The 24,771-nt window shown below is 48.0% G+C and overlaps 1 protein-coding gene across 1 annotated transcript in view; it reads right to left on the minus strand.

Annotated features, from left to right (window-relative positions):
• Positions 1-24,771, minus strand: part of NSD2 (nuclear receptor binding SET domain protein 2) — a 1,080,265-nt gene that overhangs the window by 903,385 nt on the left and 152,109 nt on the right. The gene's annotated exons all lie outside the window — the stretch shown is intronic.

Here is a 24,771-nt window from a genome sequence, read left to right on the forward strand (position 1 = left end):
GATGAGCTCCCCAACCTAGAGTGGAGACATCCGTTACCACTGTGGCCACCAGAGAAGGTAGTTGAAACGGCTTCCCTTGAGAACGGTTGTCCGAAACACTCCAACACAACAGCTCCGCTGCACTGTCTCTGGAGATCCTGAGCAACTCCTCGAGATCGGTTGTTGAAACCATTGATTGCCGAGGCACACTGGAGTGCCCTTGTGTGGCAGCGTGCATGGATGACCAACAGTATGCAGGAAGCGAAAAGACCGAGCTGGCATAAGACCTTCAGGACTGGAACAGCCACTCCATCTTGAAAAATTAGAATCCTCTGAGGCGGGAAAGCATGACTCACAGTAGTGTCCAGTACTGCTCCTATTAACAGTTTGCACTGAGAGGGTATCAGGTGAGATTTAGGTACATTTATCGAAAAACCCAAGTCGAACAACAGCTATTTTGTTACTTGCAGCACTATCTCTGGCTACTTTTTTTTGAGCAGCCAGTCGCCCAGATGGGGGAAAACAGGAATCCCCAACCTTCTCAGATGTGGTGCTACCACCGCCATCACCTTCGTGAAGACCTGGATGTAAGACCGAATGGAAAGACAGCAAATTGGGTGTGTTGAGACCCCACTGAGACTTCAAGATGGGAATATGAAAATACGCATCCTGTAAATCGATCAACACCATCCAGTATTCCTGCTGCAGCACCAGAAGAACCTGAGCTGGGGTCAACATCTTGAATTTCTACTGTTTGAGATAACAATTCAAGATCCTGAGGTCTAGGATTGGTCTCAATCGCCCGTCCTTTTGCGGGATCAGGAAATATCAGGAGTAGCATCCCTGATCTTTTTCATGCTCCAGAACAATCTCTATCTCACCTTTCCGAGCAATTACAGTGGGGTGGGGGCGGGCTGACAGGGGGGTCACTCCTGGAAAGGAAGGGCGTATTGTGAGAAGGTGGCTCTATATATACTGGACAATAAGGCAGTACAGTGTGTATAGAGTTCACAAACCCCAAAGGTTTAACAGAGGTACAAATCAGAACTGACCTTACTCTCCTAAGTGGTAACTTGGTCGAGCACTAAGGCAGTACCAGAGGACAGTGTAAAGCATTTGTTGTACACACTCGATCAGCAAAAGTTTTCACACACTCAAGAACTGAACTCCAGGCCAATTGTTATTATATCCTTAGATATAGTGGTTTTATTTTTATAACCAACTGTTATAAAAATATACTTTGAGATATGAGTACTCTCAAGTAAATACTTTGCAGAGGAGCAATAAGTTTGTACACACAATAATCTGAGGTTAGCTAATAGCAATACAGTTCTGAAACGCACTCTAGCATGGAGCTCAATGGGTTTTCATAGTAAAAGTACAGTTGATTTCTTTATGGATTACTTTGGTAGTTCCAGGACTAGATCTTGGATTCAGTCCTGGGGTCTAAGCTGAAACCAGATTAGCAAAAACGTTTTAGTTACAGTGATGATTTTTCCAGAATATAAAGTGGTTTTAAAAGTTCACACTTATAAACTTTGAGGTGATTCTCACAATGTTATTCAATGGGAGGAAATTCAGGTTACAGGTAAAGTACGATCGCGTTACTTTTGTAACCCAGCACTAGTCTCCTAAGGCCAGCACTGGGGGCTTAACTCAAAACAGGTAGGTAATTGCGTTTCAGTATGTCGCACGATTTTTAAAGAATATCTGCAGTTTTCAAAAGTAGACACTTAAAAGAAATTTCATAGAAAAGCAGACAATGGGTTCCTATGGAGAAAATACAGGTTGCTAGTAACTTCGCTAGGGATTACTTTTGCGGTTCAGTACTGGGCTGAAAGGTACAGTACTGGCTTCTCTCCTGTTCACAGGTGTGTATTTTTGAATTCGAACTCTGGCTGATTTTATAGGAATATATTCAGTTTTCAAAACTTCACACTTGGAAAATTTTCGAGTCAAAAATGGGTCAAAGTTATCCAATGGCAGGTAAGTGAATTACCGTTTCCAGGTGAGTACTTGGTTGGTGAAGTTAGGGTTCTGGGCATAGACTCGGGGGTCCCCCAAGGTCAGGTGAGTACAGTTAGTTCAGTCCCAGCGGCGCAGGGGCGGCCGGGTGCAGAGGTAGGTAGGCCCAATGTTATCGAATGAGGGAAAGGGGGCCTCCGGTTGGTGGCTGCTGGCTAGCAGGCCAAGCGGCTCTGGGAGCTGGGCTCCTGGTCACTTGCTCTGGGCAAGGGGGGGGGGCGCATGGGGGGGAAGTAGGATAGGGCAAAGAGGTCACAGCCAGCGGCACTTGGGCGGCTGGGTGCAGGGTGCTTTTGAGACGTCGGGCGCTCAATGTTATCCAATGAGGATCTTGAAAAAGGAACAAAGGCTGCAGACTCGGGGACGATGACTCTTCAGGGGCGACCAGCACTTCGAGAGGTAAGTTGGGGTGTTGGAGCACAGGTAGGTACCTCAAAGGGAGGCACAGGGGGCTGTAGGGCGCTGGGTGCAGGGGTGTCTTTGGGTGTCGGAAAAGCTTACCCTCGGCTGGTCGCGGTTGGGGTGGCCCCTGGTTCTGAGTCTGCAGGCGTCGACTGGTTCGTCGAGGAGGGTCTTTGGGCACTGGACTTTGGGTCCTAGTCGATGGGGGGACGTCCTGGTGGTCTTGGTTTGGGTTGGCCTGGCCCGGGCTCGGCTGGTGCAGAGTGGGCTGGTCCGGAGCTTCCTGGTGGGCACCAGGTGGGTTGTTGCAGCAGAGCCTCTGCTGATGAGTCCCAATCCTCGAGAGGGTCAAGGCAGGCAGGTCCTCTGGGTGTCCCAAGGTTGCTGTCCGCGGAGGTCGCCGGGTTTAGGCAGGAGCAGGTTCCAGGATCAACAAGCCGGTAGGGCTGGGGCCAAGTCAGTTGTTGTCCTGTTAGCAGCTGCACGGTGGGTCTTCTTCTTGATCTTTTTGATATCGGGATCTAAGGAAGGAAGGTTCCGGGAGCCCCTAAATAATGAATTTAGGGGCGTTACAGGTAGGGCAAGGACAGGGACCAATGGGTGCCTGTCCTGGGGTGAGTACACCCCCTACCCTGCTCCTCTTCTGTGGGAGGGGAGCGGGAGACTAGCTGGGATTGGGCAGGACTCCCCATCTACAAGATAGCCGGGGTCCGGGGTCGTGCTTCACCTTGCCTCATCCATCTGAGGGGTGGAGTTGACACAGGTTGGCACACCCCCCTTCCTGACGTAGTTTTTCCCACCAGTCTTCCCGCCAGGGTGGGGGTAGGCCTGGTGGGGGGGCTGGTTGCTGGGTACAGCAAATGGTCTGGAGAAGCTCTCAGAGGCAGTATGCCTTTGAAGCTTCCCCCTGTCCATCCTGGGGGGGGGGGGGGGGGAGAGACAAATCACCTCGCCCAGGATGTGCATTGTTGCAGGCCCAGGAGAGCAGGGGGCTCTCCACCCAGGGGTCCAGCAACATGTCTGCTGTGTGGCAGTCTCTGCAGCCACTCAGCCCAGACATGGATTGTAGGTTTGGGTTTTGGAGGGCATCTCTAAGATGCCCTCTAGTGCATTTTACATTAAATCCCACACTGGCATCAGTGTGGGTTTAATGTGCTGAGAAGTTTGGTACCAAACTTGTCAGTTCGTAATGACGACCTCCTAGCACCATATACTCTTAAATGGCATCACTGGACTTACAGTGCCCAGGAATGGCCCTGGGTACTGTAGGGGCACAGGGCTCATGCCCCGGTGCCCTCACCTCTGGCATAGTGCACCCAGCTAGAGGGGTGACTGAAGTATGCCAGGGCAGTGGGGTCTGAGGGCATGGCACACAGGGATGTGTGCCATGTCGACTCTTGTTTTAGTTCTGTACTTGGGCACTCAGCCTGCCAAGGCAGTGTGTGGGTGCCAGGGTACAGGGTCCCGGAGGGTGGCACAATAAATGCTGCAGCCCTCAGAGGTCTTCTCTGGTCACCATGCCCTAGGTACCTAGGGTACCATTTACCAGGGGCTGACAGGTGGCCAGAGATGCCAATTGGGTGGGGGTTTTTTTTCAGCATAGCTTTTCTTTGTAGGGAAGGAACACAGCCCCTGAGTACCTGGTTGGCAGGGACCCAGGGCACACTCAGTCAAAGTACATCAGCAGTTCAGAAACAAAGTGGGGGCATACCAAGGCAAGAAAGATGGCACTTTCTCACACAGTATCCATTTTCTTCGAGATCGAACACCCAGAGATCTGATGTAACAGATTACCAATTTCATAGAAAATGGGACACCCGAACTCCCACTGGACCAACATGCTCCAAGATGGGGAAACTAGAGCTTCTTCCCTGTGGTACTAGTTGGGGGAACAGGAGAGGAGGAGGAGACATATTGGCAAGCTGAGCCTCGCAGGTGACCTCTACCTTTCCCTCTGTATGATCTATACAGTGGAATTGCCTGCTGTAGTTGCTGCTGCCGGGCTTGAAATAGAGTAGCCTTGCCAAACCCTCGAAATCTACCATAACCAAAACCTCTAGGTTAGGACTGCTGGCCTAACGATCTAGCAGTTGCCCTACTATCTTGAAAGCGCTGCAGCAACGAGTCTGCTTTGGTACCAAAGAGTCGAGAGCCATCAAAGGGCAAATCCAAAAAAGGGGCCTGCACATCCGGACAAAAACCATACCCAGTTAGCCAAGCGTTCCTCCTAGTGGCCACTGAGGAACCCATCACTCTAGCAACAGTCGTCTGTGTCAGGCCCAGATTGAATGACCTGACAGGCTGCCGCTTGAGCGTTCAACAGAACATCCGAAAAATGGCCCTGAACATCCTCTGAAAGCTTAGGGATCACCTCCTAAGCCAGTAGATTGTTTTGTAGAGCATGACGCCTTAATAACCACGCTCTCAGGAGATGGATGTGCGATAAGAAAGCTGGATCCCCAGGTGCTACTTTGTACAGTCTTGCCATCTTTCTGGACACAGCAGGGGCAGTCATAGGCTTATGACATACTTATAATATGGGCTCGGTCAAAGCCTAATTAAATGGGAGCAGAGGCTTTGGCACATATGAAGGAGAGTGAAGAAGCTCGGTCAGGATGTTTGACTTGCAGTAGGCAACTGCAAGGCCTGAAGATCAGCCGCCTTATAATTGAGTGGTAAGAGGAGACCTCCTGCAAAGGAAGGCGCTTACGAGAAGAGAGTTCCCACTCTGGAAACTTATCTAGCCTCCAGAAGCCCCTCAAACTCTAGCATGGGATCAATAATCTTCCCCTCTTCAGCCTCTTCCTATTGCTCTGGGAATTCTCCCTCCTCCAGAAGCCTCTGAGCCTCCCTTCTTGATCTCAACTTTGGTATCGGATTCGTCGGTGCCAGATGCGGCGCCAGCGTCGATGGAGGCTCTAAAGGGATAGCTCAAGGTGCCATGCGAAGCCAAGACCAAGTAGAACCGGAGCCTGACGGCGCAGAAGAATACTCCATTCTTACCTCTTGGGATTGGACCGGCTGTCGAGAACCTCTGCGTCGAGAGAGGCCAACTTGGGGTCATCGACAAATAAGGCATGAAATGTACCTGTGCAAAATGAAGTGGTAAGCCTCCCAGGTTGTAAGACAGCAGCCCCATGGGGTCAACAGGTGCACCAGCAGGGTTAGCCACCCTGGGGAACATACAACACATCGCATTTAATAAACAGAAGGAGCCATATCTGGAGCCGGAAAGAGTGGGTACAGATCCGGAACCGCCTGTTCTGGAACACCTTGAGGCTGTAAGGCTGGTTCTGGCCTGAGGCGCCGGAGACACTGGAGCCGGAAGAAGAGTGGTCGGAGGCGAAGGTGTCGCTTCCCTGGAAGTAGAAGAGCTTCTCAGAGTCAGAGTGTGTTGGAGTCACCAGAGGTGTAGGGGAAGGTGAGACTTCATCCTTTCTGTGGCGCCGTGGAGTTGGGGACCCCGACTTTGGAGACTTGTCCTTAGAAGAGTTGACATCTGAAGCAATGACGCCGCTTCTTATAGTTCTGCGATGACTTTGAGGTGTGCAGAGTCGGTGATTTGGACTTCGATCTCTCCATTCTTCGGCCCCTCTTCTGCTTCTTCGCCCCGGCCATGAACAATTTGGCATCCCGCTCTTTGAGGGCCTTCAGATTCATGCGTCAGCACGATGTACATCCCTCAACATCGTGCCCCGACAACAGGCATATGACCCGCTGCACTCCTTACAAGGTTTAAAACCAGATTTCTTCTGAGCAGCCATCACACTTACAATTTCAGGAGAACCTGCAACTATGAAACACTCCGAAATGGAGAGCCCTGGAAAAACCGTTACGAACTGACAGCGCGCAAAAAAGGGAACTTACGTCAGCACGCCAACGGTATTTTCTTATGGCTCCCATGACGTTGTGCAGAGTTGCAAGCGTAGCTGTTCAATTGTGACGTACTCGTCGACGTGAGAAAGCTATGGAGAAAGGTTTCCGTGGAATGCTGCGCAAAGGGGAATTCAAAAGGTGAGGAATCCACAGGCAGATGTATCCATCAGAAAGGGCTGGTTCAGAGCCAGGGCGGACACAAATGAAAATAATTGAAGGTTCCCTGAAAGGTGAGAGGAGCTCTTACAGGGGGTTCCCTCAAACACAACGTGCAGTAGAAATCTCAGCTATGGTGGCCTCTAGGGGGGAGTAGGAGAGCTGAAGCTTCCACCTCACTGGCTTGTTTGGGTTCTTTCAAATGAGGTGGATGTACCACTCAAATATGCTGTGTCAGACCTGTGGCCCTTTTAAATGATATACTTTATGCTGTATATTTTACTCTGTATACTGCAATTTTAATGTACCAGGGATAACAAAGCCTAACGACGGGAACAATTTAAGCGTGTGAATATATAAAAGACCCTTTGTTGGAGAATTGTGTGTGTGTGTAAGTGGGCAAATTTCACTGGTCCAGGAACCCAACGAATAACCCACACCGATGCATTAGCACATCAGTACTTGTTTCTCATACCTCAATTTTGTCACGTTTAAATAGTCAAATGCCAGTTTTTGAAACATTATTTGTGGTTTTAAAATTATATAATTTATTATAACTCCGTTTCATTTTATAAATATTGTTGTGTCTGTGATCCCTTGTAGCCCAAAGGATTTCAGGGCACAGCCTTTCCACAGGGGAAACCATTAAGACCAATCTCTGCTACTTTGCAGAATGCATCTTAGCGCCTTCCAGCAATGTAGTGCAGAATCCCAACAGTGTGTTGCCTTTAATGAACATAGCATTTAGATGGAGGGGAATCTTCAAAACCTTAAAGAGAATCTTTAATAATTGGTAGGGTGAAAAAATGATATCAGTGAAGCACTCTTTCTGGAAGCTGTGGAAGTAGCTAAAGGCTTCTGAACTAAGGAGAGCGGAGGCCAGATTGTTATATAAAGTAGGTACTGCAGCACCACTTCTACCTGGCAAGAAGTCTTACAGATGTTTGCGAATACCAGGAGCAGAACCTTTTCTATTTTAAAGACTAGGACACCAGGTGGACGTGCATTTCGCTTAATTAGTGATATCAATATAGTCTTAAGGTAAGTGTAAATGATTCACTATAAGACCTCAGGAGCCATACTGAAAGGTGACATTATGATAGGACGGGGTGAAGAATTTTGCCGTGCAGTCAAGAGACAAGACCAGTCTACACAACAGCCTCCTTAATGGCCTCTAACACGTGCAGGTAGTTCATGTACTAACAGATAAGTCCATTCCTGGTTAATTAAGATCATTCTGAGCTTGGACATTTTTAGTTTGGGTACAGTCAAAATCGTTATCTGTGGAAAGGCATACAGAAATTTCTGTAACAAGCCGATTAGAAGAAAGTACTGCCCTTTGAAACTGGGTGTTTTACTTATTTATTTATTATTCATTCGGCTTATTAAGCGCACCTTGAAGGAATCCTGGTGCTAAGCAACTCAAAGGTGGGGGTGGCTCAGAAACAAGGTCAGGCAAATAATTATTGGGGAACAGTCAGGTTTTTACACTTTTCCTGAAGGGAAGGAGCTCCCTAATTTGCCTGATCTCACAAGGAAGTCTGTTCCACAATTTCGCCGCTTGCATTCTCTATTTAATAGAAACGCACTCTCAGTAGACATCATGAAGCACCTTATAATTTAAGAGCAATTCACTCATTATTTACACAGGGCAAATGAGCTGAACGGATTAAATTTCTGGCTAAGAGTCTGAATAGTTGAAAATCCCTTTGTGCAAGGTCCATGTGAAAAACTGCTCCTCAATTTATTATTCTTGAGGATCCAGTATATTTATTGAAATAAGAAATATCACGAGCCTGGCTAGTGCTGCCCACAATAATGGTACTTTGTTCATCAATACGGTGAACTCCATGTAACATTGGTGACCACACTAGGACTCTATATATGCAGCAAATCATATCCAGTGTTTCACTTTGCACTAAATTTGTCACACTAGCAGAAGAAAAAGACGAGACCAAAACATGTAGCTTTTTCCTTTTAAAGGATAACAACTATACCCACAGACCTGCGGAGAAAATCTGTGAGTCTAAGGAGGTATACGGCGCTGCGCAGTGGGAACATGCCGGAAATTAAAAATGTCCAAACTGTTGTGAGGCACACATGATGCTAAATCGGACAGCCAAACTCGAAGGAACCTTACAGGGTTGAGGACCAATATGTGGACCTGTGAGCTGCTTAGCCATGTGATGACCTGTTGTGGCTGTTAATTCCTGCACTACAATTGAGTGACCGCAAGATGCAGAGAAAACATTATGTCCTCCCATCATCCCACGACCACCAAAGGGGTCCACTCCAGCAAAATCTGCACCCGTTTCCCACACAGCACAAGCACTTGAAAAGCTTGCACTGCCGAAGGTCACTCCAACATCAACTCCAGCTTTGAGTGCATCACTGTAAGAGCACTGCCATATGCAATCCATCACCTCTGCGTTAACCAACCCACCTATCACCATCCACTCCTTTGCAGAGACCCAGAAAAATTATGAGGCTGATGAACATAAAATATACAGAAAGCAGGCCTCCAGAAGCAGCTAGTAAAATGTGGCTATTCCCTCATGAATAAAGTAGAATTGTAATAAAGATTTCTAGCTTTTGTGTGCTGAAGCTCAACTGCAATACTTGTTATAAAGACTTCCTGGTCATTGAGTCACATAGGCGCCAGAAAACTGGCCTAACAAAGTCCATGCCCGAAGGCTTTGGGTACCCGGGATAGAATTTGAGTATCCCTGCTTGATCAATAATACATTGTTGGAGTCTTTTACATCTATATAAAAACAACGGTCTCAAAAACAGAAAAGGATTCAGCACCAAGAGCACGGTTTTGAGATCGGATAGGTATATGCAAAATGTTTCTTTCGAAGAGCTCAAGCTTTAAAGGAGTAAAGCGCACTGTACAACCAATCATTATTCAATCACCACAATGGGATGGTGGGTCAAGTGGTTTGGCAAACTTTGATAAGATCTACTGCTGCACACGGAGTCATATATTTGGCACAGCAACAATCAATGATGCCTAAGACCCTAGAAGTGACTAAAGGGAATGCACAATTTCCTATGAGTAGAAAAAAGACTTTGCTCTGAGGATGATGAAGAGGAGACAGTCTTGCTAAGAATTTTAATGTGATAAAACCCTTAAAAAACAATTGTTCATAGTGGGGTTAATGAAGATGTAGGGGTGTGTGATATCAATGCCATGCACACTACAACAGCACATGGAGTGGATCTGAAACTAAGTGTCAGGCAGTTTTAATATTGAGTACGGTCTATTCTGAAACATAAAACCTTCAGATGTTATGATTTGTAATGTACCCCAATATAGGCCTGGGTAGTCACCCAACTTTTCACCTACATTTACTGTGCCATTGTACTACATACATGTTTAGGCTGACCTTTTACCTAGTTAGGTAAATCATAAATGTTGTGTGGTTTTCTCTGAAAACTAGCCTCATTTATTATGCATGAGGATTCTCTGATATCACAGCATGACTGCCAGCTACCGCATCTTCTGCATAATAACTATGCATAAGGGTCATCCCTTTTGTCGTCCTCGGCAAGGTAGAACCCTGGAGGGTACCTTTTGGGTATATAAGCACCATATATTTGCTGGGGCAGGCAGAGGAGAAAGACTTTCATGCTGACATACTGACGTGAGATGCTGATGTTCCTGCACGCAAACACTCCAGTATGCATTGGTCCGACATCCCTCGGAGGGTGTCCATCTCGAGACCAAGATGGGGTCTGCCATTCTCTCACACCAGTCCTATCCTAGAAGAATTCTTGGTTATACACATACATACATGCTAGGTACATCTAGTTAGGGACAGCATATTAGGAGTACGCATTATTACTGTTATGTATTTATATGCCTTCATAACTTATTTGTTTTAGCACTATGGTAGAAATATACTATCCATTTACTGGTGCTTATAATCGTTTATATCCGTTTCTTTCTTATGGTTGCTGCAGCACATACATTTTACAATAGAATGACGCTGGTTCAATAAATATTTACTGACAATGTCCCCAATGTTTAGCCTGTGTATCTCTCTGAGGCAAATTGAGCACGAGTGACTGAGGGAAAAGTACTGTACTGTTTCCACGATCCCTGAAGCGTCAGGATTGTCATGTTCGATAATTGCAAGAATCTATTCTCTTCTTGGTAAGAGAGGTTCATAGTGGTACTGTGGGCTAGCTGGAATACAGGCAAAAATATCCGGTGGGTGTGTCTGGATTCAGTCCGGACACCACTCCCAAAGTTGTTATCTAAATGCACAGATCATATATAGACTTATAGGAACTACACGACAATGTATTCTTGAATTGGGCAAGTATTTTTTAAAAAGCGTAGTTCAGAACGATCGCACACATCCAATCATCCAGTTGGGGAGGAGGATCTCACGGATGACAAGTATCATGAATTTATTTTTTTGGGTCCATTTGACAGAAAATTTGAGATAAAGATCTGCCCTAATTTCTGCCTTCCTACAAACAAATTAACAGTATATTCCTTTGAGGTGCAATAACAGGTTGCCCTGCTTTCAGCCTCTGAAACGTTCAATGGAATGGTAGGTGGAGATGTCATGAACCTTATGGCACATCTCTTTTGCAAAGTATGCACATTTTACAATTTTTACTGTACATTGCAGAAGGGACGATAGCGCATCTGTAGTCATGGTTAGGTCAGCATTCCCCCTTATAAGATTATTTTTTTCTTAATAGCTTAGGAGCTTATCAACGAATCTGCACCACCTTTCCCCCAAAAAAATTCCATCCACTTTGGGTCTTCAAGGGGGGTTTTGAATTGATCTGTCATGTGGGAGTCAACAAAAACGAGCATATGCAACACAATAGGTCTCACATTACTGAAAGTTTGAGCTATTGGGTTGCATTATTATTTGCAATGCCAATAGCTCAAACTTTCAGTAATGCGAAACCTATTGCATTGCAAATGCTTGTTTGTAAATAGCTGCATTGGATAATAATATGTAGCGCGTGTTCTGAGCGATGTGTTTTCACTTCCTTTTCTTGTCAGTTTTTCATAAGCCTGGGAACAGAAAACCCTTAATCTGGGCGCAGGTTTAGTCAGAAAAGCATTGTTCCGTAGTATTCCTTGGAGAGCATTCCAAAAGGTGAAATATAAAGCAGTGTTGTGAGGGTGCAGTACTACAGGCTATCACTAGTTGTTTCCTGGAACCTCTTTTGGCCACATATTGTACTGCACCCTGTAACATGCCTATGGAAACAAGGCGCAGCAGTGAGAGTTGCCGATTGAAGAGCTGGGGAACTGAATTTAAGTCTGGTGTCGCTCTGATGGTTTAATCGCCCCTGAGTAACCAATGTAAAATAACGTGAGAATTGAATGCAGCTATCTCGGGGCATAAGAATTAAATGCAGCAATCTTGGGCGGTAGTGGGTGGTGAACAACAAAGGGAGGTTAAGTATTGGAAATTATGAATAGATAAAAAAAAACTAGCAAAACAGCAGTGGCCCCGGAGGAGTGGTGGGGGGCTGTGGGTATTGTGTGAGGGGGAGGCACTGGGAGATTAAGAGATGGCAAGCAAATGAAGACGGAAGTTTACTTGCAAAAGTAAACAGAAAAGTTAAAAAGAGGGAGGCCGCTTAAAAAAAGTTTGCCATAAGTATAAATACCTTGTAATGTAAGAACACATGTAAGAGAGGCAGTCTTTATGGAAGGCTACAAAATTCCAAAAGGAGGGACTACAAAGTGTATTCACCAATGAAAAAACAGCATTTCTAAAGAACAGCAAGAGCCCCCAATGAAAAATATTGGAGTTTTTTCAAACCCATATCCCAGATACAGCATGTCTTGAAGAGATAGCGCATGCGCTGCCTAGGCAAGGCCTAAAGAGGGAAGGGGTCCCTGAAAGTTGCCTTTCCCATTTAAATCTCATAGAATTTGTTCCTCCCCAAAACATAAGTGGCTGAACGAAATTACACCAAACTTGACCAGGCCCTGCGGCCAACTACCATTAGAGAACATGTGCACTAGGAGTTTGCCAACAGGGCTTGTCGGAAGCCACGGCCCAGTGGCCAAACCCTACTTATCAGAGTCAAAGGCCACGCAAAGTAGGCTTAGTTGCTCACAGATAGCTGTGCACAGGGCTTGGACCTCTGACTATTGCCCATTGTGCATCGCAAAATGCAAGAGTATTGCTACCTAAAGATGCGGTCTGTGATATCATCAATTATGTGATTTGCCAGGTCATGAGCGAAGTCCAATGTACAATTCTGCCACGCATCGAGCACCTTTTATTGTGCTGCCCAATTAGCGGACACAAAATTCGAACATTGACAAAAATCAAAAAAAATGTAAGTCACAATTATAAATGGCAAAATTTACAAAAGAGTTACCCTATTTAATGCCCACATGTATTTCTTCAAATGCTTATATCTCAAAATCTAGGGAACAGATTCACACCAATAGCAAAAGCAAACTTTGAATAAAACACTAATCTCATGCCAAGTTTGGTGGAAATCCGTTTATAATAATTTTGCTGTAGCTACAAGTAAAAGTTCCTTTGGAGGCTAAAATGGGAAAACTTTTGACATTATTCACCCACACACACACCTACCTACCTACCTACCTACCTACCTATATTCGCTGAAAAAAACACAGGTTTCAGGGACGTTATAGTTAGTTGGACATTTCACTAGTACAAAACCAGAGAAATGTGGCTGTTATAGTTAGTTGAGCTAAGTATAACTCGTGCCCCTGCAATGCACTGCTCATGGCATCACATATTACATCACTCATAACATGGTCAGTGACATCACTGATCAAATCACAGATTGCATCTCAAATGACATCACTGATTACATCATCCAGTGACTGTGTTCTGTAAAGTTTAAATGTTATATATATATGTATATATTCACACACACACCAAGGTGTATTGAAGAATGAGTGGTTGTATTACGGTCTGAATGGATGATTTAGTAGGTGTGTTACTGACTGTATAAGTGAATGATTAAATGCAACTTACGGCATGCATGGGTTAGTGACTAAACTGTGTAAATGTCTGTCGGTCGGTGTGTAAGAGGTTGCATGGGTTAATGAGTAGCTACACGAGTGTATGTGGGTTATTCATTGCTTGTCTGAGTGTCTGCATGGGTGCCTGAGTGTCTGGGTGCGTGAGGTGTGTGGGACTCACTGCATGGAAGTGTGAGTGGGTGATTCACTGGGTGTATGGGTTCAAGAGTGCGTCTCTGAGGGGCTGTATGGGTGGGTGAGTGTGTGTTTGGCTGTGTTGGTGAGTGAATTAATGTCTCAGTGGTACATGTGTGAGTAACTACATATATGACAGGCAGTATATGTGAGTGTTGGAGTATATAAATTACTATATGTGAAAGTGAGTTATTGTGAGAGTGACTGTGTGGATGACTGTGTGCTTGTGTCAGTGATTGTATAAGAGAGTAGGTATGTGTTAGTATCTGTGTGATGAGTGATGTAATATGTGATGTAATCAGCAGTGCATTGCAGGAACGCAAGTTATACTTAGCTCAACTATAACGACCGAACTTCTCTGGTTTTGTAGGAGTAAAATATCCAACTAACTATAACGTCTCTGAAATCAGTTTTTTTCAGTGAATTTCTATGGTTTTTAAAATCCTAATTTCTAACTTAAATATCCCTGAAACCTATGTTTTTTTCAGTGAATTTCAAAGGTTTTTTTTATTTTTTTTATTTTTTATTAAACAGTTTTTATTGCAAAAGGTATAGCATACACAGCTGGTTAATGCCTACAACCCTGGGGCCGGCAGCGTGCAGTAATCTTAAAAAACAGAATCGTACACAGCCCGTGTGCCGACATCCCGGAGGCTCGGCGGCGATCATAGGTCATGGTGCAATGCTAAGGTCAAGAATACGATCGTAAGACAGTACAGAAACTGTTTGGTGTTTTTATATAAGAACCTAAACCTGTAAAAAGCAGAGTTAAATAATAGTCACAATGGGCGTATCAAATAGGAGTCAATATTACAATGCGGACGTCTCCCCAATCAACGCAGGAGTTGTCCCACAGGTCCCACACGTGACATAGCTAATTCAGCAGTTGGAGAGTCACACAGTTCACCCCTGTACGCATTCCAGTGGCCCCACTTCTTGTCCCACACCTTAGGGCAACCCCGTACATTGTATACCGTCTTCTCTGCAATCATGCATCGGTCCATTTCAGCCACCCATCCCACCACCAGCGGTATGTCTCGGGAGCCCCACTTCATTGCAATGGAGCGTTTAGCCAATAGAAATCCCAGAGCTGCCCATTGTAGTTCCTGAACATTAAGGTCGTTGGCACCCCAGATATCTAGAACACATGGCTTCAGCAGTAGTAACAGCGGCTTACCCAAGGAGTCGCTCATTTTCTGAAGAACACAGCCCCAAAACTGCTGCACCCTCGGGCAATCCCACAGTATGTGAAAAAAGGTGCCAGGTAAATTACAGCCTCAGAGGCACATTGGATCGGGGCGCCGTCCAATTTTCGCCAGAGTAAGAGCGGACATATAGGTCCTATGTAATATCTTTAACTGAATCAGGCGGAACCTATGGCAAATAGCTGATTGTCTAGGGGACAGGAGGGCTGAACGCCAATCTTCCTAGTCTAAGGGGCCCAGGTCTGCCTCCCATTTGGTTCATAGCAACGGGAAGGAGTTAGGGAGGTTATTACATAATTTACGGTAGGTGTGGGAGATAGCCTTCTCCGGTAGTGGCTCAGACAGTAATCTGTCCTCTAGGGGGGAAACAGGAGGTATTGAGGAGAGGTCTGGAAAGGCGGCCCGGACAACATGTGAAATTTGTAAATATCGAAAGAATTAAGTGGATACTAGGGAGTGCTTTGTCTGGAGATCACTAAAGGACCGGATGGCACCCTTGTGAACAAGTTCTCCCACCTCTGAGATCCCTATCATGTCCCACTTGTCGCATCCCTGGGAAAAGCAGAGGGAGCCTAGGCGTTGCGACGACCACAAAGGGGTAGCTTTAGAGAGCGTGTCCGCCCATCCCAGACTCTTGTTGGCTCTGTGCCACAGTATAACCGTGTGAGCCATGGGGCCAACGTATTTGTTTTTAGCGGGTTTGCTGTACATGGCCCCAAGATAACCCTCCCGACCGGTTTGGATTCTATCAAGAAGGAAGGCCGGGTTGAGGGGCGAGCCATGCATCCAGTGGTTAACAGCCACTAACTGTGACGCCCAGTAGTAGAGGCGGAGGTTGGGCAGGGCAATGCCTCCATCGTACCAGCCTTGAAAAAGCTTAGATAGAGCTATCCGAGCGGCCCCACCGTCCCACAATAGAAGACTAAGTTCACTTTCCACCATACGAAAGAGAGTCAGGAATCAAGAAGGGGCAGTTCTGTAGGGCATATAGAAAGCGCGGGAGAGCTAGCATTTTGAACAGAGCCGCCCTGCCCGGGAGGGATAGCAGGAGGGATCGCCAGTGGGCAACGTCGCAGCGAAGCCTGCGGAGGGGGCCCAATAAGTTACGATCATGAAAAACCTTCGAGTCGGGCATAATATAGATGCCGAGATACTGGAAGCCGTCTACGGCCACCGCAATGGAGAATCCTCTGGGCAGTCGGGGAGGGGGGCCATGCAGCATATATAGTGTATATTTAGTCCAATTGATCGAATATCCAGAGTACTTCCCAAAGTTAGTAAGGACATGAAATAAGCTATTGATGGAAGATCGGGGAGAGGATACATAAATCATGATATCGTCGGCATAGAGAGAGATTTTATCCGTAACTTCGTCGTTCCACTGGAGACCTCTGATAGAGACGTCCGTACGGACCCAATGGGCTAGGGGTTCGAGGGTAAGGGCGAAGAGCAACGGGGATAGGGGGCAGCCCTGTCTGGTGCCTCTATGGAGGCGAAACTGGCGCGAAGTGTGGTCGTTGACTCTAACCTGGGCAAAAAGGTCTGTATACAGGAGGCATATCCAACTAATAAAGTGGGGCCCAAAGCCAAAACGAGCCAGGACCTCGAAGAGGTAGGGCCATTCGATCGAATCAAACGCCATTGTGGCGTCAAGGGATAAAATGGCCGCATCTTGCTGGATGATGGATTGACGACTCATAACATTGTTGACCCTGCGCAGGTTTAACGCTGTATTGCGCCCTGGGAGAAAACCGGACTGGTCATCATGTATGAGGGAGGGAAGCACGAGAAGTAGACGATTAGCCAACAGCTTGGCCAAGGTCTTTGCCTCCGCGCTGATCAGGGAGATCGGCCGATAGGAGCCGCAGCTGGTGGGGGGTTTGGTCGGTTTGAGGATTACTGCAATGGAAACCACCCGCTGGGCTAGGGGGAGTATACCGTCTTCTCGACTTCGTATAAACATGTTCAATAAATGAGGGGCAATTGCTCTGGCCATTCCCTTGAGGAATTCGACAGGGACTCCATCTGGGCCCATAGCTTTGCCAGAGTTGACGGCGAACAGGGCCGCAGTGAGCTCCTCCACCGTAATGTCAGCCTCAAGGGCTGCCCTATCAACATCATATATGGCAGGAAGACGCATCTCCGCCAGGAGTTGTCTAGATTCCTCAGGCGTATAGCAGGGACCCGCGGTATAGACACTCTCTAAGTGGTCAGCAAAGGCTTCCGCAATATCTTGTGGGTCCACAACCGTAACTCCGTCTGGTCTAAGGATGGAGGAAACCCATCTGGAGCCCTGGTCCCGTCGCTCTAACCATGCTAACATTTTACCTGCAGTGTCACTGAATTCATAGACCCGATGGCGCGAGTGGAGCAGACGGGCCCGTGCCTTTTCCTGGGTCAGAGCTTGGTATGCCAGTTGTTGAGTACGGAGACGAGCAGCGGTGTCGTTGGTGGGGGCGGTGTTATGTGCCGTTTCGAGATGGACAAGGTCAGATTCTGCCTGGAGGACCTGTTCGCTATGTTTACGTAGATAACCGTTCTTAATGTCAGCGCCTCTCCCTTTACTACCGCCAAGTACGCCCCTCAAAGTGTCACCGCTGAATCAACCGAGCCGACGTTTTCAGCGAAATAAAATTCAGTGCGCTCAAGGAGAGCGTCTTTAATATCCGGGATCTGCATAAGCCAGGGGTTAATCACGATAGGGCCGCGAGTGTAGGGGCGATGGTAGGTCAGGTCTACAGTAAGGGGTGAGTGATCGGAGATGCCCCGTGGAAGGCCTTGCGTTCGGACGAAGAAGCCAAGATCGGCCGTAGGGCAGAATAGGTAATCAATGCGGGACATACTCTGGTGCGCATTTGAATAGTGAGTAAAGTACGACGTAGTCGGGTAGGAGTGGCGCCCTATGTCCACAAGCCCCAGGGCCTGCGTGAAACCGGAGAGATCTGAGCGCAAACGATGAGAGCTCTGTTTAGGACTGCGGTCCAGGTCATCGCACATCGTACAGTTAAAGTCACCGCCAATCAATAGTGTTCCGACCGGGAGACCTAACATACGCGTGCCCAGTTCTCTAAGGGAGTCTTGTACAAGTGTCGGTGGAATATAGACAGAGATCAGATTTAGCGGGCGGCCTTCCCAAGTAGCCTCTACAAGTGCAATGCGGCCCAGGGGGTCAGCCCACGTTGTGGAGTAGGTAAGTGCTAAGGATTTCTTAATTAGGATCTCAGTACCGCGAGATCCAGTAGTGAAGCCTGCATGTACTAATAGTGTGTACCCCCCTCGTTGAAGAGCCTTACAGGTGTTACCCACCAGATGAGTTTCCTGCAGTAGGACAATGTCGGGGGAGTGACGTTGAAGATACTGGAGGACCACGCTTCTCTTAATTTTATGCCCCAGCCCGTTAACGTTCCAGGACAGGATTGTTAGGGTTCTAACGTGGGGAGGCGGCCTAGTTGTGGACTAAGGGGGATCAGCTGAAAGGAGAAATGGGAGTAAATCTGGCGGAAGCACCAAGGCGGCAAGTCGGAGCAACGCTGTGGAAAAAGAGGCCAACAAGGCATCAGGGGACCAGGCAACATTTGGGGTGCATAGCCGGCCAGCGTGAGATCTGTAGTGGGCCGCGAGACAAGACCAATGTGACAAAAGAGGACTCCGCAGAAAATTAACAAAGGAAAAACAAAGAAAAGCAATGACAGTGCAACAACAACATTAGAATCCCAAACCTCCCCACCCCCCCCATCCATCCCCCCTCCCTGCTTCCTTGCCCGCGGACTTAAAACTATCCACACCCCAACTAGGCAGGGTGCCTGTCGCCCTCCCAACCATGGTAGGGGTACTTGGTGAGCCGGTGCCTCCCCCCCCCCGCCTGGTATTAGCAGTGAAGTGACCATTAAATTCGAGGAGAAGTAAAATGTCAAACAGTTCCCAGTGCCCTTTTCACATAACAGAAAGAGTACTTGGTAAGCAGTCGGAGCGGCCTCGACTGGGGCCGAAGAGTACATCGTCAGGAATCAAAAGCAGACATGGTGTGGAGCTTCGCCACTCCGAGCCTCTCCAGCCAGTGAGTTTCTATGAAAGGAGCAAGTCTGCCGCCTAGTAGTTGAGGTTCGCATACGATTAACTCATCCTGGCAGAGGAACCTCAGTTTCCATCACCGGTGAGACCGGTAAAGAGTTCTTGGCTACCAGGCATCTGTTCAGCATGTGCTTGATTGTCCTGGTCCTCATGGGCGTTGCGGTGTTTCAGAGAACCCCTGCGCGGCGCCAGCCTTCTATCCAGTTCCACACCTCCTCTGGCGACAGGAAGAATCATACCTTGCCCTCATGCTCCACCCGCAGTTTTGCTGGGAACAGCATGGAATATTTATTATGTTTATCACGCAAAGCTTTCTTGACTTCCAGGAAGCTGCGGCGCCTGGCTTGTACCTTCATGGTGAAGTCCGGGAACAGCGTGATGCGGGCATTTTCCAGGAGAAGGGGCGGTCCCGCCCGGGCCGCTTGAAGGATGGCATCGCGGTCACGGAAATTGAAGACCCTCGCGATGATGGGTCGGGGGGGAGCCCCCGACTTAGGTCTGCCCCCCCCCACCCCCCCCGGGACCCTGTGTGCCCGCTCAATGGAAAAGTAATTTGAGAGCTGCTTCGGGCGGAGGTGGGTCGCAATCAGTTTCTCCACAAAGAGGTCTGCTGCTGGCTCTTCCATTTGTTCCGGAACGCCTAGGATACGAATATTATTGCGTCGCGCCCTTCCTTCATAATCATCCAGGAGTTTGCCCATCTGTTTCTGGAGTTGTTCTACCTGTTGCTGGAGGGTAGAAGTGTCTTCAATAAGAGCCGCAGTCTTAACTTCGACATCTTTGACCTTGGAGTCTATTTTCCTGAGGTCAGCCCGAAGTAGCGATACCTCTATATTGACTGAATCAATTCGAGTCTCCAGGGATGATCTGACGCCAGCTATAGCCTGCATAACGTCCTCTAGGGTAGGGGACTTCGCCCCTGGCGAGGGGGATGTAAGGCTCAAGGTCTCCGGGGAGGCCTCGGATTTATCGCCCCAGGAGTTCTTGTTAATCTGCCTCTGGTTGAGGGGTCTGGTTCCCCTGTTCGACGCCATAAGGAACACAGGTGTTAGAGGGACAGCGTGCAAGGTACGGAGGGAGGCAGAGAACAGCAATAGAGATGATCGAAAAACGTAAAAGTAGGCAGCACACACTCGGCTCGTCCGGTCAGATTCTGCAGGCAGGGCGGCACCCGGAGAGCGGCAAGCAGGAAAGCACTCACCAATGGCGGCGGCACTCGGGTCCAGGAGTGGCACTGTGGTACTAAGGCGGCAGTGGGGTCCAGGCAGGCGTTAGAGATCACAGCAGGGTAGGAACGGCTCCAATGCACAACGCCTGCAGGTGGCACGGCAGCAGAAGGGCGGATCCGAGTTAGCAATTGCGGCAAGAGCTCCCCAGAGTCCCCAGGTGGGCCAGGCCACCATCGGGGCCGCAAGCGGAGTGAAATCGGTCAAGGCCCCTTCATATGCAGCAGCCAATGTGGGACAGAACGTGGGCAACTCCACAGCACCAGCGCAGCCCGGGAACGCAGCGGCAGTGCAGCTCCTCTTCGCGTGCACAGCCGGTCAGGGGGTCGCGGCGTTCAGGCTTTCACCGCAGCGAGGAGCGCAAACATTCGCCAGGGCAGGTCAAATTTTAGGAGGCAGGGTGACGTTCAGGGAGCAGCAGGTGACGGAGGACAGAGCGTGTGAGGATTCCCCCAGGGCGTAGGAGCGTCTCTGGATAGCCTAGGAAGACAAATCAGGCGCAAAGACTCACCACGTGGTAGAAATGTCAGAGGGTCTCCACGTATTAGGTGAGCTTGTTGGCAGAAGGGCTGGTCCGGTGTAAGCGAGGGCAGTGGGGAGTCCAGGTGAACCAGCTGGCAGTCAGTGCTCACGGCGGAGGCCCATCGGGAATGGCCGCTTGGAAATCATTGTATGTTGGACCCCTCCTGAGGCGGATAGCCGGGAGGTAGTAGCGATTTTTAAAACTGTTATCTTGTTGTGTGTTACTTTGCTTATAATTTCTATTTTAACCTGTGGAAAGCGTGATTGATTTCTATTCACCTCTCCATAAGGAATCTCCTCAGCGCTACTGCACGCGCACTGTTTCCCAGCCTGCACTGCTAAAAAAAAAATGTACTTTGCTGAACTCTGTGGCACACGGGTTTGAAAACGAAACTCCGCCACCCATCAGCTTCCCCCAGCGCTAAGCACGATCGGCTTGATACAATAAGCCCCTCGCTCCCCGCACTCACCTATACTGTCCCAGCTGTCTAAGAGCTGAAGGCACCTCGTCACTCAAAAACGCGGCGGCCATCTTAGCTTGGGAATAGCTTCAGGGCACCCCAGTGGACACTATAAAAAGGGAAAGGCATGACTCCGCACAGCGGGCACGCCGCCGCCGCGCCGGAGTCAAGCCAGAGTCCTGCCCGTCTGCGCTCGTCAGCGCCGAGACAGAGCCAGACGCCAGACACCATGCCTCACACCAAAGTGGTAAGGCAACATACTCTAAAACTGAGCTATTTAATTTACGACACCTCAGGCAAGGATGTGCTATCCTCAACCCTTCCCATATAAATACGCCCCAAGTATGTGCAAGGGTGGGTTCACCCTTCCGACTCTGCACCGGCAAACTGCCCATGTCCGAGCCGAATGCTCAACGATCAAAATCGGCCACTTGAACGTTCGATCTATGCCTAAACATCACGCTGAAATTTCCGATCTGGTCACTAACCATGCCCTGGACAAACTATTTCTAACGGAGACGTGGCTCCAAGATGACATGGACACCGTCCTAAACCTGGCCACTCCAACAGGTTATACTACTCACACTCTCAACAGAAACTCCAGAGGCGGTGGTATTGGCGTAATGACCAAAACTCATATTACGTGCCAGCTAACTAAAGCTGACATCCAAGATAGCGAATGTACACGCTACAACATCAAAATCAATCCTCAGCTTAGCTTGGTAGGACTCCTGATTTTTAGGCCCCCAGGAAAGGACGGCAAATTCATTGACTCACTCCTTGAGAACCTGTGCTCTCAAATCACTGATACCGCCAACTTTACTATTGTTGGAGATTTGAACATCCACTTTGACCGGACAGAAGACTCTAAGATTAATACTCTATTAGCGGATTTAGCGGCTTTACAATTAGACCAACCTATAAAGGGCCCCACCCACAATGGTGGTCATCTCCTGGACCCAATTTTTTCGAATATCACCAATGCACAGGTCGAAATGCCCATCCCTATGACCTGGACTGATCACTATCTAGTAACCATGTCAATTCCCTGTAAAAACATCCTGCTCAATGTACCCACCCAGCAGGTCCGGAAAAGACCCTTGAGGAAGCTCCGTGTTGAGGACTTCCATGCCCTCCTCACTACGTGTCCCCCCCCACCTAGTGAAAACCCTGATCATGGATACGACCAATTCTGCAATTGGATCAGCGAAGCCCTAGACACTTTGATCCCAATCAAATGGATCAAAGCACGTAACCATGAGTCCAGTCCATGGTATAACAAAGAACTTTCCGCATTAAAAAAAGAGTGCAAAAAAGCGGAAAGACGCTGGAGAAAAAACTACGACCCCGCCCACAAGATCTTATACACTAAATCTCAAAAAACCTACCATCGTAGCATATGCAGGACCAGGGCAACCTACTATGCCACGGAGATCAAGAATAGCCATAATGCATCAAAAACCATCTTCAAAATTCTTAAAGAACTCAGCACCAAAAAAACAATGGCTAACCTAAATTCCTCACCTGCACTATGCGACAATTTGGCCTCTTTTTTCTTAGAAAAAATTCGAAAAATCTACAGCACCTTTCCCCCCACCTCAGAACTTACCCCTTCTAATGACCCTAACAAATCTAACCTCGCTAACATTCCGGCCCTTAGCCAAGAAGACTTTACTAAAATCTGCGATAAAATCAAGTCCGGCTCACCAGCAGATCCTCTCAAACCAGATACCTTCAGGGAAGCTGACGAAATTGTTCTGGGCCCTCTGCGAGAGATCAATAATAAATCTTTCTCTACTGCGATAATCCCCTCCAAATGGAAACAAGCCCGGATAACTCCAATCATTAAGAAACCTACACTGGACCCTAACAAACCCGAAAACTTTAGACCCATATCCCTCCTCCCATGGCCAGCCAAGGTAGCAGAAGCCCATGTAAACACCATCCTGACCAAACACCTGGCATCTAATAACATCTTAGACTGGTCACAACATGGCTTCCGGGCTGGTCATAGCACCGAAACAGCCCTACTAAGTGTGACTGAACACCTCCGCACCATTTTAGCCTCTGGTGGAACGGCAGCACTGATTCTACTTGATCTCAGTGCTGCCTTCGATACGGTGTCACGCGAGGTACTGCTGTTCAGGCTAAAAGAGGTTGGGGTATCAGGATTATTCAATTCAGAGGGGGACCCCACATCAATCTAAGGCAGGTAGACGGGGAAAAGAACATCAAATGCGGAACGGGTACCTGCCCTATGGATTTGGACAGAAAGGCCTAGGAGAGGTCCAATGTATTAATATAGAAACACCTAAGCCCAGGCAAATTACACCACAAATACAGATGTATTCGTTTTATATCAAAATTTATTTTTCATGAGTAAATTTATTTTAAAGACTGCCTTTCATTGCAGATACATAAATATGATTTATGGGTTGACCTACACTATAATAAATAGACACAATGATAAAAATAAGTATAAACAGTGGTTCAGATTCCGCTCTAACATATCATCTACATTCATACAACATTCATTCTCAAATCATACAACACCAAGCGATGATGGTTGTGAATAACAGAGGGACCGATGGTTCGGGGTCGGGGTTGGTTCTGAGGGTTCCTGGGTGGGAACAAGCGCCTACGCGCGTTTCGGTGTATAGCCCCGTCCGGGGCTACACCTTCATCAGGGCACAGTGAGAGAACGGAAGGGGAACCACAATCAGGTAGAGTTTCTGGTTTATCACAGGAGGTGCCGTCTATCTTGAGGGGGCACAGTTACTATCAGCTTGCATTAGGAATATGTAGAAATTCACCGGGATGTTTGATAGGCAGGGCAAAGGGACTGCCCCCGGGGGCATGCACGGGCAAGGCAAGGCTGATAGGGTCCTAGGACAGGTTCAAGGCACGGTGACCCAGTGATAGCAGGTGATGCTCTCCTCAATGGATTCTCGGGGAAGGGGGGGCGCGCCGCCGACCGGTATAGGATTAAATAGGCACCCGAATGGTGTCAAAAAGTGTGAAGCGACCCATCTGCTGTTAGGCAATTTAAGTCCGTCCTGGCATTTTCCTGGCTACGGAGATCAGCAACGACGTTAAGGTTGGATCAAGTCGTGTGTTCCGGTCGGCGGTCTCCACGGGTGATAAAAAGGCTGGTCCAGGAGCCAGTTCATCCAGTTCGTCCTAGGACCCTATCAGCCTTGCCTTGCCCGTGCATGCCCCCGGGGGCAGTCCCTTTGCCCTGCCTATCAGAAACATCCCGGTGAATTTCTACATATTCCTAATGCAAGCTGATAGTAACTGTGCCCCCTCAAGATAGACGGCACCTCCTGTGATAAACCAGAAACTCTACCTGATTGTGGTTCCCCTTCCGTTCTCTCACTGTGCCCTGATGAAGGTGTAGCCCCGGACGGGGCTATACACCGAAACGCGCGTAGGCGCTTGTTCCCACCCAGGAACCCTCAGAACCAACCCGGACCCCGAACCATCGGTCCCTCTGTTATTCACAACCATCATCGCTTGGTGTTGTATGATTTGAGAATGAATGTTGTATGAATGTAGATGATATGTTAGAGCGGAATCTGAACCACTGTTTATACTTATTTTTATCATTGTGTCTATTTATTATGGTGTAGGTCAACCCATAAATCATATTTATGTATCTG

This window comes from Lissotriton helveticus, chromosome 2_2, assembly GCF_964261635.1.
Source record: "Lissotriton helveticus chromosome 2_2, aLisHel1.1, whole genome shotgun sequence".
NCBI classification, from domain to species: Eukaryota; Metazoa; Chordata; class Amphibia; order Caudata; family Salamandridae; genus Lissotriton; species Lissotriton helveticus.